Raw genomic sequence first — 15510 nt, 5'->3', positions numbered from 1 at the left:
CCTCGAAACCAATTTGCTCTTTAATTTTGGCCTTCCACTCTCCTCCTTGAAAGACAAATTCAACCTCAATTTTGATCTTTGCTAGCTAGCCTCTTAAATTTCCCTTAAATTCCTTAATTTAAATTGATGGAATTCAAGTCTTAGGCCCTCAATTTTAAGTATGCATCCTAAGGTGGCTGTCAAACCCTGATTTTTACTATAAATTAAAATTTAGAGCAAATACTTTTCAATATCTTCGCCTCTAATGACTCAAATGGCTAGATTTTGCTAAGATAACTTGAGAGATTATTGGGAGACGAGAGAGAATCATGTACAGAGAAATTTTAGAGTTTTATCATGGGAAATGCTAAAAAATGATTGTTATCCTACTCAAATAGCCATGAAAATTATCATCTATAGATTAGGACCACCAAAAAGACTATTGTTCCCTCATGTATGCTATTATCGACACCACAAGGAATTTGGACTATTGTCAAACATACCTGGAGGGCTCCAAACTATTGTCACGTAAATACTGAATGATCCTTTGTGTTATATCATTTTTCTTAATTAATCGTCAAGCATGGATGCAAGATTCTGGTGTGTAACCTCTTTGGATTCCACAGCCACCTCAATTATTTGTGCTTCATGTTGTGGGATTGAGCATTAGAGAGAGATTTGTAGGAGCATCCACTAGCACCACACCATCTATCTCTCGTATTCAATGCTACTTATATTGATGTGTCTATGTTTCTATCTAATATACAATCAAGTCTATCATTTCTTTTACATTCTTACCTCATCCACTCTCTTGCAATAGTGCACTCTTATCCTTGAGACAACAATCCTCATCCACAATCTTAGGTGCGTCTTTATGCCGGAGCTTCTTCAAGTGAGATTTTCCAATTATGTGCTTGGTTAGGTAAGCTTTTAGGGTTAGTTACTAATCCATGATATATAAAGATATGTTCAAAAAATATGATTAGCTATGTGATTATGGATTTTGTATGTGTGTGTGTGTGTGTATGCATGCGCGCGCGCGCGCGCGTGTGTGTGTGTGTGTGTGTGTGTGTGTGTGTGTGTGTGTGTGTGTGTGTGTGTGTGTGTGTGTGTGTGTGTGTGTGTGTGTGTGTGTGTGTGTGTGTGTGTGTGTGTAACATATATACATATATGCATGCATAAAAACATCCCTCCATCATAAAATAGGATCCCTATTTTGTTGTTTCCATGTGCAAAGCAATGATCCCCACAACTTTCGGCCCTTGCAAATTATTGGGCCTTGATTCCTCAAGCTTATAAGAATGCGAATAGTCCCTTCCAAAATGATCGAAATACTTGCATACAAGTATCCCCCAGCCACCTTCACAAAAGCCCCAATAGGACCTTCCAATACACTCAAAGAGGTGCCACCGAGAGGACCACACACAAGACTAGCAACACTAGTCTAAACAGCCCTTCTATGAAACCAAATGCTAGCAGCACTTGAAATCCCATGAGAACCCATCACAAGCTCAATAAACTTATACCAATTGCACGGCACCCTTTGATATAGCAAGCTACATCACATGATCATAATTTATTGTAGGTTGGTAGTCCATAAGCCCTCCACGGAAGGTAATATACATCCCTGCAATAGACCATTGCAAGAGGCAAGACAATCTCATTTCAACCTACATGTTAGCCCAAATATCTTCTTTTAGTGACAGTTAATCAGGTGCAAGATTAGCCTCTTTCTCATCTTCTTCTTGTTCCAAGAAAAGTTAGCACAAGATCTCTTTTGCTCCCAATAAAGAGCCGCTTACAAATAGAGTAAAACACTTAGCAAAACCATAAAATCTGGCCAAAAACCTCTCAATGTTTGAGAAGTTGATAGCTTCAATTTCAGCTCGGTATGGTTGTCAAGGTCCTCATTCAATTGGGCTTGCAGCAACTTGGATCCTTTGTCCTGATAGTACTTCAGCTCTATTCCTCTTACCCTCCTCAACAACCCCAACACTATATGAACTCTATTTTAAATGATCAAAGAAACTCCCATGTTTTTGAAAGGATAGAAGGGGACAAAAGGCATCCCATTCCCCCATCAAGCTAACATGGAAGAGAAAGAAGAAGATGATAGTTATGCCAGATATTCAATGATAGCCTCCATTTTTGTTGTCGTCTCCCCCCAACTTATATAGCGAAATTGTGATAGTCTCTCAACTCCTTCATACTCACACAAGTTGCACCTATGTACACAGAATGTGCACAATTACATTCCACATGTTTTCCATGTTGATTACTAGCTTAATACACACCTATAAACTCACAACTCTAACAGAATACTTCGCTAATTCTATATGAGATCAAATCGATCATAAGTAGTAGGTCAATTAGTCTAAGTCAATCAACCTTTATAAAGCTTTTAAACATTTCACTTTGATCCACCACTTAACCCAATTTAGATGCCACAAGAGTTTAACACTTTTGAAGCCATTGAAGCATATTTCTCGTGGCCCAATTCTTGTTCTTCTCAAGAAGTTGTTCTCCCATAGATCCAACAACATTTTAACTTCGCTAAGGCACAAAAAGTACATAACTCATAGCGTAGGCATAGCCTATTAATACACCATCAAATAAAGAGTACCATCATCATTTAAATGTTGGGACAATAGACTTATGCCACTATTATATTAATGGCCACATGTACAAGGTCATATAACTTGCTAGAAAAGGCCCATCAATGACATTTCCAAGGGAATGTGTAGAAGCTCATTACGGAACATCAAGCGTTTGGTGTCCTAAATAGTTGGCATGGATCACAATGGACTGCCTAGGAGGGTACAAATGATGTTTGGAAAATATATAACTTTGATGTCAATTATTTACACTAAAAAGGCACCCCATGAATTCATGTTAGAGGGAGCTAATGGAGATGTCCCAAGAGTTAGTGTCCTTTGTCATCTTAAAAATGTAAAATGACATCCACATCCTCTCTCTTGACTTCTTGGTTTTTAGATCTTATTGTTCATTATGCTTGATGTAATGCACTATACAATGAAACAGATGGTCATGCATAATCAAAAGAGAAATAGGCCTCACGAGGAAGGATTTGAGATACTCGTTGGGTTGAAAAGCAAGTGTCATTTTGAGATTTCCATGGTATCATTCACTTGGCCCTTGAAAATGGCCAAGAACTGATTTGGCATGATATCAGATATGTACTTGGCATAAAGAAAAGTCTACTATCAGTTGGGCAACTTGATGCAAAAGGGTATTTTACTACCTTTGGTGGTGGATCTTGGAAAGTCCACAAGGGCTCTATGCTGATTGTTAAAGGCAGCAAAAAGGGGACCTTGTATTATTTGTATTATAAGGCATTACCTGGCAAGTTTTTAGTTGTGGCTAAAGTTCGTTCATAGATGGAACTTTGGCACAAAAGACTTAGCCATATGAGCCAAAAAGGCCTTCAAGTTCTCTCCTCTTTAAGGAGATTTGATGTAAAAGGCTCTAGTCTCAACTTTTGTAATGATTGCATATATGGAAAACATGTGAAGTCTCCTTACTACAATGTGTTGTTAGAAAGTCCAATGCTCTTGACTTAGTACATTCAGATGTGTACACTATGCATGTTGATTCACATAGGGGTGCATGGTACTTTGTTGCTTTTATTGATGATTTCAATAGAAAGCAATGGGTGTATGTATTAAAGAGCAAAAAGGAAGTGTTGGACACTTTTAAAAGGTTTCATGCTTTTGTTACCACACAAAAGGGCTTAAGTTAAAAGCTATAAGAACAGATAATGGGGGCGAGTATATTTCTAGTGAGTTCAAAAGGTTTTATAAGATGCATGGCATTAAGAGAGAGTTGACAGCCCCTTACAATCCTGCATCAAGAAGCGTGGCTGAAATATATAATCGCACACTTTGTGAGAGAGTCAAATGCATGTTGTCCACAGCTTATCTCCCATAGGAGGTTTAAGGAGAGGCTCTTAAAACTGTAGTTCATGTGTGCAATCGCTCTCTCAATCATGCATTGGAAAATTGCATTCCTAAAGAGGTTTGGTCTAGCAAACCTGCTTCATATGACCATTTGCATGTCTTTGGTTGTGATGCTTTTGTGCATATTCATGTAAATCAGAGGACTAAACTAGACATGAAATCCATCAAGGGCATCTTCATGGGATATGGAGATGAGAGATAGATGGGATATAGAGTTTGGCTTCCTCAATATAGAAAGATAGTACGCAGTCGAGACGTAGTATTTAATGAGGCAAAGTTGCCGAAAAATGCTACACATGGTGACCTTGACAAGGAGGTCAAATTGTAGCATGAACAACCAGCCATTCAACAACCATTAGCTGAAGATTCTATCCCTTTTGATGTTGAAAATGATCAGCAACCTATTATGTTACAACCAGAAGATATTGGACAGAAAATTGATACGCATGATAAAATAGGACAACAATAAGAAGATGTTGAAAACAGGTTACAGCAACAAGAAAATGTTGAAAACCAATCACCAAGTGTGATGGTGTGCATATACCTAAGGACGTAGGCCCATTGCTTATCAATACAGATCATTGGGTAAAAAGGTCTACACGTGTCAGAAGGCAGCCACAGAGGTCAATCATCTTTGGATTGCATTTTATTGACTAATAAAGATGAGCCTTTAACATTTAAAGAGGCACAGTCGTGTAAACAAGAGAAATTGGAAGCTTGCTATGCAGGAAGAGATGAAGTCTCTGTATGCGAATAACACATGGGAACTTGTACCTTTGCCCAAGGATAGGAAAGTTATTCCTAATAAATAGGTTTATAAGGTGAAATATATTGATGGGAAGCCCAAATACAAGGCACGTTTGGTTTCTAACGACTATACACTAAAGGAAGGTATAGACTTCCAAGAGGTTTTTTCACCAGTAGTGAAGATGACTATGCTCCATGTTTTGTTTGCTCTCACTACATCCTTGGATTTAGAGTTGGATCAGATGGATGTGAATACTAATTTTCTTCATGGTAACCTAAATGAAGAGCTATACATTAAACAGCCTAAAGGTTTTGCTATTCCAGAGAAAGAGCATTTAGTTTGTAAGCTGAAACGCAGCTTATATGGGCTGAAACATGCCCCTAGATAGTGGTATAAAAAGTTTGATACTTTTATGCTCAGCCATGGCTTCAAACGCAGCCATACAAATCACTGCTTATACACTAAGAAGGCTGATGATGGAAGCTTTATTGTGCTAGTTTTATATGTGGATGACTTACTAATTGCAAGAAAGCATAAGAGTATTTTACATACTCTTAAAAAGGCAGCTGAGTTCAGCCTTCTCGATGAAAGATTTGGGAGCAATTGAACATATTTTGGGTATGCGCATTAAAAGAGATAGAGGGCAACACTTGTTTCTCTCACAAGACAAGTACATCAGCAAAGTATTTGACATATTTCATATGGATAATGCTAAGCCTCTTGGTGTGCCTTTACCACCATATACAAGGCTTAGCAAAGTTGATTGCCCAAAAGATGATGCAGTTGCTGCTGCGATGAAAGGCATACCTTATGTATCACCTTGTGGTTCTTTGATGTATGCCATGGTTACAACTCATCTAGACATTGCTCATGCAGTGGGAATTGTTAGTAGATTCATGTCTAACCATGGCAAACCACATTGGGAAGCAGTGAAATGTATCTTTAGATACTTAAAAAGTACATAAGACAAGTGTATATGCTATGGAAAGGGTACATTACAACGGCAGGGATTTTGTGATTCGGACATGGCGGGAGATCTTGACACTAGAAAGTCTACCAGTGGGTATGTCTTTACTTTGGCTGGTGGAGAAATTTCTTGGTGTTTAAGGTTGCAGAAAATTGTAGCACTAAGTACTAGAAAGGTTGAATATATTTCAGTCACAAAAGCTTCTAAAGAAGCTATTTGACTTGGCTGTTTGGTCAAGGATTTTGGTCTTTCTTTACATACTCCAATGCTTGGTTGTGATAGCCAGAGTGTAGTATGTCTGGCTAAAAATGCCATGTTTCATGCACGTACTAAAAACATAGATGTTCAGTATCATTTCTTTCGACAAGTCTTGGATGATGGCCTTGTCACACTGACTAAGGTCAAAACCCAAGATAACCCTGCAAATGTTCTCACTAAAAGCCTTGCAAAGGCTCAGCATGAGCATTGCATTCGACTAGTGGAAGTTGGATAGTTTAAAGGCACCGCTTTGGGCCTTTAAGTGGGAGGTTGTTGGGTGTAAAGCCCCTTTGGGTATAAACTCTTTTTTATCCTGCATGTATAAACTTACAGGTGTGAACACACCCTTTACCTGTACCCTAACATATAAATACATTTTTATTCTTTGTGTACCGTGCAACACATTGGCACACTCTTACTCAATTATTTCAACTCTCAATGCTATCACTGCTCATTCAATCTCGCATTCAGCCAGCACTCCAACTCAACACGTCTCATCTCTCTTAGGATCCTAATAGAAAGTATTGAGCTACCTCACATTTACTCTTCAATTTAACCTAGTATGGCCTAATTTCTTTCAGCTCTTGTACAGCCCCAAAACATTTTCTAAATAAAATTTATTCAAATTATGAAGCTCAAGAGTTTTGGTAGGATAACTAGCTCAAAACCTTCTATAAAATGGGGTCATGGGCACAATCATTCTTTCATCCCAAAATCCGTCACTGTCACATCTTGACCGCTAGTGGACCAATACTCAACTACATATGCATACACCCACACTTACACACACATACGCACATACTCACAAATGAAAGTACAATTCCTAAGGTACTGAAGTACCAAACCAGAGTGGGTGTTCATAGAGATGAAAATCCTTCTCCAACTAAAAGGTAAATGTATATGTGGATAAGGGAGCATTCACAAAAGCACAACAAAGGAACACTAAGTATAATAAATCCCCTAGATTGAATGATGTGAATGCATCCAAGAAATGGTACATCAATCCCTAATGCGAGTAATCCTTAAACCTTGTGTAAGGTTCAAACTTCTCTCTCAAAGGAGCCTTAGTAAATACATCTACCAAATTGTTATATGTAGGGACACAAATCAAGTTAATCTCTCTTACATGGATCCTCTCTCTCAATGACGGCACCTCAATGTGCTTAATGCAAATACGAAACATTCGATTCCTCGTAATTGTCATGGCACTCTGACCGTCATTATAGATAGGAGTAGGTAGTTGTTGTCTCACACAAAGATTAGACAACATGCATTTGAGCCATACACATTCCAATGTAGCTATAAATATTGCCTTGTATTCTACCCCATAGTAGATGTGGCCACTTGAACTATTTCTTGCTCAACCAAGAGGTGCATGAATCACTAAGCATGAAACAATTACCACTATTGGATACTCATGTGTCAAAGCAACCAACACAATCACTGTCTATAAATGCATACAAGCAATAAAAACTACCTTAAGGGCAAAAAGAATTGAGTGCCTTTGAGATATCAAAAGACACATTTAATTGTTTTTGCCAATGCTTATACCTAGGGTTATGCATGAAGTGTGCTAATTGTGAAACCCCGTACAATATCAAGCCATATGTTGCACAAGTACAAAATCTAGCCATCAACTTTCTAATAAAAAGAGGTATGAAAGGAATCTATTTTATCTTCAAGTGTAAACTTGTGGTTTTCCTGAATTAGAGTAGATATAGGCTTGCACTCTTGCATCTAAATACGCTCAAGGAATTATCTAATGTACTTAGATAATATAAAAACAATACCCTCGTCAACTGTAGTGAACGATATGCCAAGATAATAATGTAGATGGTCAAGATCTATAATGTCAAATGAATGTTGTAATTTAGCCTTTTAAGGCTGCAATATGTGTCTTATGGGCTCCATTCAATAGCATATCGTTCATAAAAAGAATAAGAATCAACAAATCATCTCCATACCTACAAACATAGAGCACGCTCTTAATATGTGAGTTACTAAAACTAAGAGCAATCAAATGGATATGTATTTTCTCATACCTTGCACTAGGTGTTGTTTCAAACCATATAAGGCCTTATGCAACCAGTACACCTTGCACACTAATCCTTTTTTGAACAAAAATAAGAGAGTACATGACATAAACACCATACAAGGCCTTATGCAACCGGCACACCTTGCATACTAATTCTTTTTTAACAAAAATAAGAAAGCACATGACATAAACATCCTCATGTACATCACCGTTCAAAAAGGTAGTTCTCACCTCCAACTAATGTATATGCCAATCAAGTTAGTGCCAAAGAAATGAAATCATAAATAAAGTGGGGAAAAAAGATAAAATCATAGTCAATCCCAAGCTACTAGGTATACCCTTTGGTAACAAGCTTTCCCTTATAGTGATCAATGCTACCATCAAATCCATGTTTAACCTCGTAGATCCACTTATGCCTATAGCACACTTGCCAAGAGGCACATCACACAACTCCCATGTGGCATTACTGTCGATGGGGTCCAACTCCAACTCCATGGCTACCATCCAATGCTCGTCATCTAAAGCATCCCCAAAAGAAACATGTTCTCCTCACAAGCAACAACTACAAGTCCTTGCACAACCAAGCTACCTTGTGCTTGTTGAGTAGCTACTCTAGTTCTACCAAGAAGGACACTACCATTTGTTGTCCTATAATGTATCCAATAGCCATCTAGGGACTATTTTAGCCTCTTGAATGGCAATCCTCTCATCGGCCACTTCATCACTAACAATTATTGATCAATGAGCTGCAAGTTAAGCTCTTGTTCAACTTTTGTATGCTACTGACTTTGCTATTGTAACCCCTAAATAAATTACTAAAGTTGGCCAACTCGTGTATCTTACTGAAATAGTGGCAACAAATTGTCAAAGATATCCAAGTGGCCTACATTTGGCTCTTTTTTGCAAGCCCATAAAGGACTAACCATCATGTTCAATGGATACCACATCTCTCACAAAAATCTTGTGTGTAGAGGATTGGTACAAGGAATACCCTTTACTTTATGCATCGTAACCAAAAAATTACCTTTGACAACCTTAACCTACAACGTATGTCTTCATGACTGTTGCACCAAAGCATTTGCCAAACAGCTAAAGACATGTATGTGTGGTACCACTAACTTCTAGCCATTTCAAGCCTCATGAGGCATGTATTCACTTAATGATTTTCTATGATGCACACACCCCTGAACGCCCACAAGGTATACTTTCATCTAATGCTTTTATGAGATAGCAATCTAACATATATACTAATGCATAACAACATCAAATCAAAATGTTCGGGATAATTTGTTACAAGTATAGCATACATCGAGCCATCTTCATGAGAGCTCTAGTTTTTATCTCAATCACACCATTTAACTTGGGCATATAAGATGTAGTACATAAATGGACAATATCCCTCCCAACCATAAAACCATTGAATTCTTTTTATATATGTTCCCTCTCAATCTATACGAAGAGTGACCAACTTACATCTCTTGTATTTTCAACCATAGCCAAGAAATTTTTAAAGCATGCAAACACATCTAACTTGTGTTTCAACACATGTAACCAACAATGACATGCCATGTCATCAATGAAAGTGATGAAGTGCAAGTATCCTTCAATGGATGGGATATGAATAGTACCACACACATCTGCACAAGCTGCAATTCTTTATAAGTACACAAACATGATACATTTTTCCCAAAATACAACTCTCACATACCTTATTTATTGGTACCTTCAATTGAAGGAGATCTAGCACCATATACTTGCTTCTAAGATGCAGCAAACTGCCATAGCTAAGATGGCAAACTAAGCATGCTGTAGCTTAGGGTCATCCATGACTAATGCATCCTTTGATGCTCTCATCTCATACATGTCAAGCTGATAGAGACCCGTATACAATGTGTATGAGATCAAAAGGTTTTTCCCATCACTACTGTCATGCACCTTGCATATGTCCATGTGATTTGACCAAAAATCCAGTGCCTACAACAGCTAAAACTGAAAGGAAATTCTTTCTTATGCTAGGCACATACAATACATCTCTAAGCATAATGGTATCCTCGTTCATTGCAATAATCGAAATCTGCCAAGCATTATTCAGATAGAGAACAAAGCCCCTTTGATGCACCCTGAAGTGAGATGAACATCTCACCAAAAGACGTGATGTGCTTAGAAGCACCACTATAAAAGTACCATGTATTCTTGGTTTCTGCCAGGGATAAACATTGTGCATGTCACGAAGGATCATAAGACTATCGCACAACAAACACATAAGATGGATGTACATCCAAGCGAGCCATGAGCACAATGCATCCTTCACATTAGCTAAATTTTCGGCCATACTCATACTTGATTGCTTTCTCTTTTCGCTAGCCATGCACTTCCTCCGGTCGCCAATGACATGTCCCTTTTCTCTACATTAGTTACATCATTCGTTCTTATTCTTATTCTTGTTGCTATGAGAGTCAAACCAAGGGGCTGCCTTGCCTTTTCCCTTAGAGATAAGACTACTGTCACATTTTCCCCTTGCCTTTATGACTGGTTGCAAATGCTTGATTGTCCATGACCATGCTGAAGTGGTTAACCCAAGACTACTCTTCTTATAATAGCAAACAGACCAACTCATCAAAAGAGCATAAATCAGCATTATCTCTTGCCAACAAATGAAGAGTAGCAGCAAAGCTTTGATATAACTTTGCAAGACCAACCAGTACTATGGACATAAGTATCACATCATGAATAATCTGATCAGTATTTGCAAGCTGGTTCTTTGAGATCCTTGATGTGAGTAATATATGATCAACAGGATTGCCTTCAATCATGTGCTCAATCTGAAGCTGCATGTATAAGCAAGCAACGCATGTCTCATTATAGACCTAATAGAGAGAAGCAAGCTTCTCCCATGCCTGTTTGGCCATAGTGCATGATCATATATGCAGAATAATATACTTCTTGCATAGTAGTCAATAAGGCATGTGAAGTATCCCTTCCTTGCCATCTCAACTGACGAGTTACAGAAAGAGGAGATGGAGCTGATGATCCAAGAGTGACAATGGATGAACTGGATGCTTATGTATTTCCTTGAACCATTGGGCCTACTAGCCTAAGCCTCAGCCCTTGATACATAGCCCCACAATTGCTTTTCAACAAGTACATGTCTTGTCAACATCTAATAGTAGGTTCCATCTTATCAGAGCCCCGAAACATGTTTTATAAGTCATTTTGAGTTGCCATTACTTGCAAATTTGCAATATATAACTGATAATTCCAATAAGCTACTGTCCAAAGAACTTCTATAGGTGCAACACAAAAATAGGCAAAGAGAAACTCAGAAACTTAAAATTTTCATAAATGTTGAAGAGGATGTTGACAATTCAATGCAAAATTGGTTCCAATGTCATAGAATTATGAATTATGCCTCAATGTCAATGAATTCCATCAAAGTTTGCAAAAGCCCCAAATATGGTGAACACTTTTCGAAGAATTCTGGGTTAGAATTGAAAATCCCAAATTTTGGTGGAATTTGGGAGTTTTAAGTAAAAAGTCCCAAAACAAGATTCAATGTTGATATCGAAAAGCCCCTAATTTGGGTTGCTAGTCTAACTTTTGATAAGCGTCTAAGTGCACAACAGAGGTGGATTGACGGGCAGCTTGAGAATAGCATGAGCTGAAGATAGCACATGGTAGGGAGGCATCTGAGTGCTAGTACTGCACACGGTGCAGCTGAAACAGGCAGCAGCAAATGTGCTTAAACAGGCAGCAGTAGACAGCTGAAAGAGTCATCAGTAGGCAGCTGAAAGAAGTGGCAGAGGTCAGGCAGAACTGCTGGTGATGACCAGGGCAGGTGACAGCCAGAGGTGCTGATGGTGCAGCTGCAGGTAGCAGCACTAGTGTTGATGGTGGCCGACGGACAAGATGGATGTGTTAACAGGCAGCTGATGGGCAGCTTCAGGTGGTGTGCAAGGCAGATCCAACTAATGGACACAGTTGCTGGTAGTGAAGCTGGGAAAAAGGAGCAATTGGTTACACAACAATGCCTGCATGAGTAGCTGAGCTGCAAGGCCAGCAAGAGAGGAGAGAGTGCTAGGAGGTCACATCCACTTATTTGAGGATGATAGAATGAAACTACAATTCCCAAGGTACTACAGTACCACACCCAAAGTGGGTGTTTACACGAGAAAAAACCCTTCTCCAGACAAGGGTAAAAAGTGCCCATGGATAAGGGAGCATTCACACTAGAATAACAAAGGAACACAATAAGGCATCATCGGCTCTTGTTGCCATTGCCAGTTGTACCCACTGGAGCTTTCCATGGGTGAGGTATTGATGTCTAGCTCCCTTGGCATTGTCATCTATTGCTGTCACCTGCCTTGGAGGACCTTTGTTGCTGCTTTTTCAGGCTTCACCACTACTACTACCTGCTGTGACACCGAACAGATGCCTGTTTGGTCAGTCACAGGTTTCCCCATGAGCTTACACCTTGCGTCCTGGAATGTGAATAGTCTCCACTACAGTGGGGCATGTGGCTCCAAGAAGTAGATTGTTCGGCAGGAGTTGCAGCCTGCCCTTGCCGAATGGATCAACATCTTGCTTCTACAAGAGCACAAGCTCACCCCCACCCAGGCCCAACGGGTAGGGAAGGTACTTCCGAGCAGCTCGCACACTTACTAGGAGCACGCCATAGGTGCCCACAGCAAGAGTGGAGGCGTATGCACCTCTATTGGCCCAAGTCTCACTGCCTGTGTACGAGACCACGGGACGATAGTGGCACGGAGGGTTCTATGGATCAGATTGGATATTGGGGACTCGTGCATTGGAATCCTCAATGTCTATGCCCCTACGGAGGTTAGGGCACACAATAGGTTCTGGGTGGAGATCGCAAATGGACTCCCAGAGGTGGACTCCTGGATCGTTGGAGGAGACTTCAACAACCTGAGGCTTTGGAGGACTAGCAGGGCAGAAGCAGAAACTACCAAGGCATGGTTGGGGAGGAGTAGAAAGCATGGGAGGTCTTTTTGCTGGCAGTCGGAGCACGTGATGCCTGGAGAGACCCTGCCTTTCACAGGAGGGAGAGGTCGTTGGACTTCTCTTGGGGATACAAGCAACTAGGTGGAGTCCTACTGGAGCGATTGGATAGGTTTTATGTGGGAGAGTGGGGAGGCTCTCGTGGAGGCCAGATTGAGCTGTTGGCAAGCACCACGTTGTCCGATCATTGCTCAATTCTCCTGGCACTTGAACCCCCAGCATCCGCCCTAGACACACGATCCTGTCAAATCCTTGACTCGATCTATAGATGAGATAGATAGTGCAGATTTGGACCAGAGAGTGGGACAGGAGGGACCGGATAGTAGAGGAGGTTGCAAAGATCCTAGCCGAGTCAAGCAAAATCTGCCAAGAGGCACCCATACAGGCTAGGCAGCAGAGCTAGGAGGAGGAGAGAGTACTCCGGCAAGACCTGGCAGCCACGCAGAGATTAATACAAGAGGCACCAGGGGATCCCACCATCCACGCACAAGAGGTGCACGCGCGAGCAGCTATTATTGGCCTAGAGGACAGGCACTTGGAGTTCTCTTTCTGAACCTCAACAGCCTTTTGGGCGCGGAAGGGAAACACAATGTGCAGGGAGTTCTTCCAGGTGCACCAGCCTCGCACCGCAGGAGAGCAAATACGCAGCCTTTGGGATCAGTATGGGAGGACTCGCTCTAGCCCAGACGAGGTGATGGAGATTACCACCGACTATTACACGCGCCTTTTCCAGCAAGAGACAGCTTCAGCTGGAGGACAGAGATGTAGACAGCAGGTATGGGATCACATCCCGTCCCTTGTCACAGAGGAGATGGGACGCTCCCTTCTAGCCCCCTTCACAGAGAAAGAACTAGAGGCGGCTTTTCATACACAGGATGGGCAGAAATGCCCGGGGGAGAATGGCCTCTCTAAGGCATTCTTCACTACTTACTGGGAAGTAGTAAAGGCCCCTATTGATGGCCTTCCAAGAGATTTTCACTTCAGGACAGATACCAAGGATTCTCTCGACAGGCCTTATTAGTCTTCTCCCGAAAGGGGGAGACCGATTGGAGCTCTCCCACTGGAGACCAACCACCTTATTGTCAATGGCCTATAAGGCACTGGCAAAGATGATTGGTAGGCAACTACGCCCCGTGCTTCCAGACATCATCCATGACACACAGACAGGCTTTGTCCAGGATAGGAGCATCCTAGACAATGTATTTACCTTCTTTGATGCAACTGAGTGGGCTCAACACAGTGGGTAGAGACTAGCCGTACTACTCTTGGATTTCGAGAAAGCTTATGATAGGGTGGACTGGGATTTCCTAGAGGGCACCATGGTGAGATTGGGATTCCCCCAGGATTGGATTCGCAGGGTCTCCGCCCTTTACAGATCAGCCACCAGCAGGGTTCTCATAGACAGAAAGCGAGGGGAGGAGTTTCAATTGGAGAGATCGGTTTGACAAGGCTGCCCCTTGGCCCCATACCTGTTTCTACTCTTTGCAGAGGCGATGTCTCACTTGCTCAGGTCACGTGTGAGCGGATCACGTGGCCTCCGACTTCTAGTGAGAGAGGAGACTGAGTGGCTCTTGACGTGTTTTGTTCTGCAGCGGGAGCAAATATCAACTGGCAAAAGTCAGTTGGTTTCCTCCAGACCCGGACTCTAGCACAAAGTGGGGCATCCACTTGGGATTTAGATGGGTAAGCAGAGGGCAGACTGTCTGATAACTAGGTGGGACTCGACATCACTCCTGCCTAGCAGTTTCTTCCTGTCCTTGATTCTATTCGAAGGAAACTGACCTACTGGAGCACGGCTCGCCTCTCACTAGCCGGCCGAGCCCTGGTGGTTAACCAGGTCCTCCTAGCGACGGCCTGGTACATCGCCTCGTGTTGGTACTTCTCCTCATCTTGCGTAGTGTAGCTTCGCCACCTAGTGCGGAACTTCCTTTGGTCAAGGTCAGATGGTTCCAGGGATTCCAGGGCCAAGGTGGCGTGGGAGATCATTATACCGCATCGGTCAGAGGGAGGGCTTGGGATCATAGACCCAGAGTATCAGAGTATGGCCCCCTTGGGCAAGCCAGTTGTCCATGGTCTCAAGCAGGCAGACCTAGAAGGTCCTATTGCAAGAGGGCCTTCAGGACTGTAGACCAAGGCTTGGCACTGAGTGGAGGCCATCCCTGAGATGGATCTTCATATGGAGAGGAGCATGTTGCATCCTTCGCCGTATAGCACCTACCCTTGGATGTATCTCATGGGGAGCTTTCTGTTGGCAGGTAGTCAACTAGGACCGTCACCTTCTATATGAGGCCGGGATGCAGGACACGATATTCATAATTGAGGTAGGGTCATGCACAGTGTAAGTTTGGAGGCTCTTCCCATATGCTAAGTACTGGAGCCCACTGTAGACCACTCGAAGGTATGGGAGATCATAGGGAGTCTTACTGGATGGCATATTTGGAAGGCGCAGTGTCAGGAGGCTTTCGGCAGAGAGAGACTTTCAGCACAAGCGACCTTAGTAGAGCTCTGGACCTCCATCATCCAATCCCTC

General features: G+C 41.7%; 1 protein-coding gene across 2 annotated transcripts in view; it reads right to left on the bottom strand.

The window, feature by feature from the left end:
• The window catches only part of LOC148040190 (pentatricopeptide repeat-containing protein At2g33680-like), a 54843-nt gene that overhangs the window by 17080 nt on the left and 22253 nt on the right, over positions 1 to 15510 (bottom strand). Inside the window, exon 4 of one of the 2 annotated variants that reach the window (XM_087697368.1) lies at positions 7673 to 7893. The exons of the other annotated variant lie outside the window; for it this stretch is intronic. The gene's annotated coding sequence lies outside the window, so the exon portion shown is untranslated. Of the gene's footprint in view, positions 1 to 7672; positions 7894 to 15510 lie in introns of those variants that run through there. 2 annotated transcript variants of the gene reach the window in all.

The sequence above is a fragment of the Lygodium microphyllum genome, chromosome 2, assembly GCF_053477565.2.
Source record: "Lygodium microphyllum isolate KBCC chromosome 2, Lygodium_microphyllum_v1.1.10, whole genome shotgun sequence".
Classification (NCBI taxonomy): domain Eukaryota; kingdom Viridiplantae; phylum Streptophyta; class Polypodiopsida; order Schizaeales; family Lygodiaceae; genus Lygodium; species Lygodium microphyllum.
This window is presented reverse-complemented; position numbering and strand designations above follow the sequence as displayed.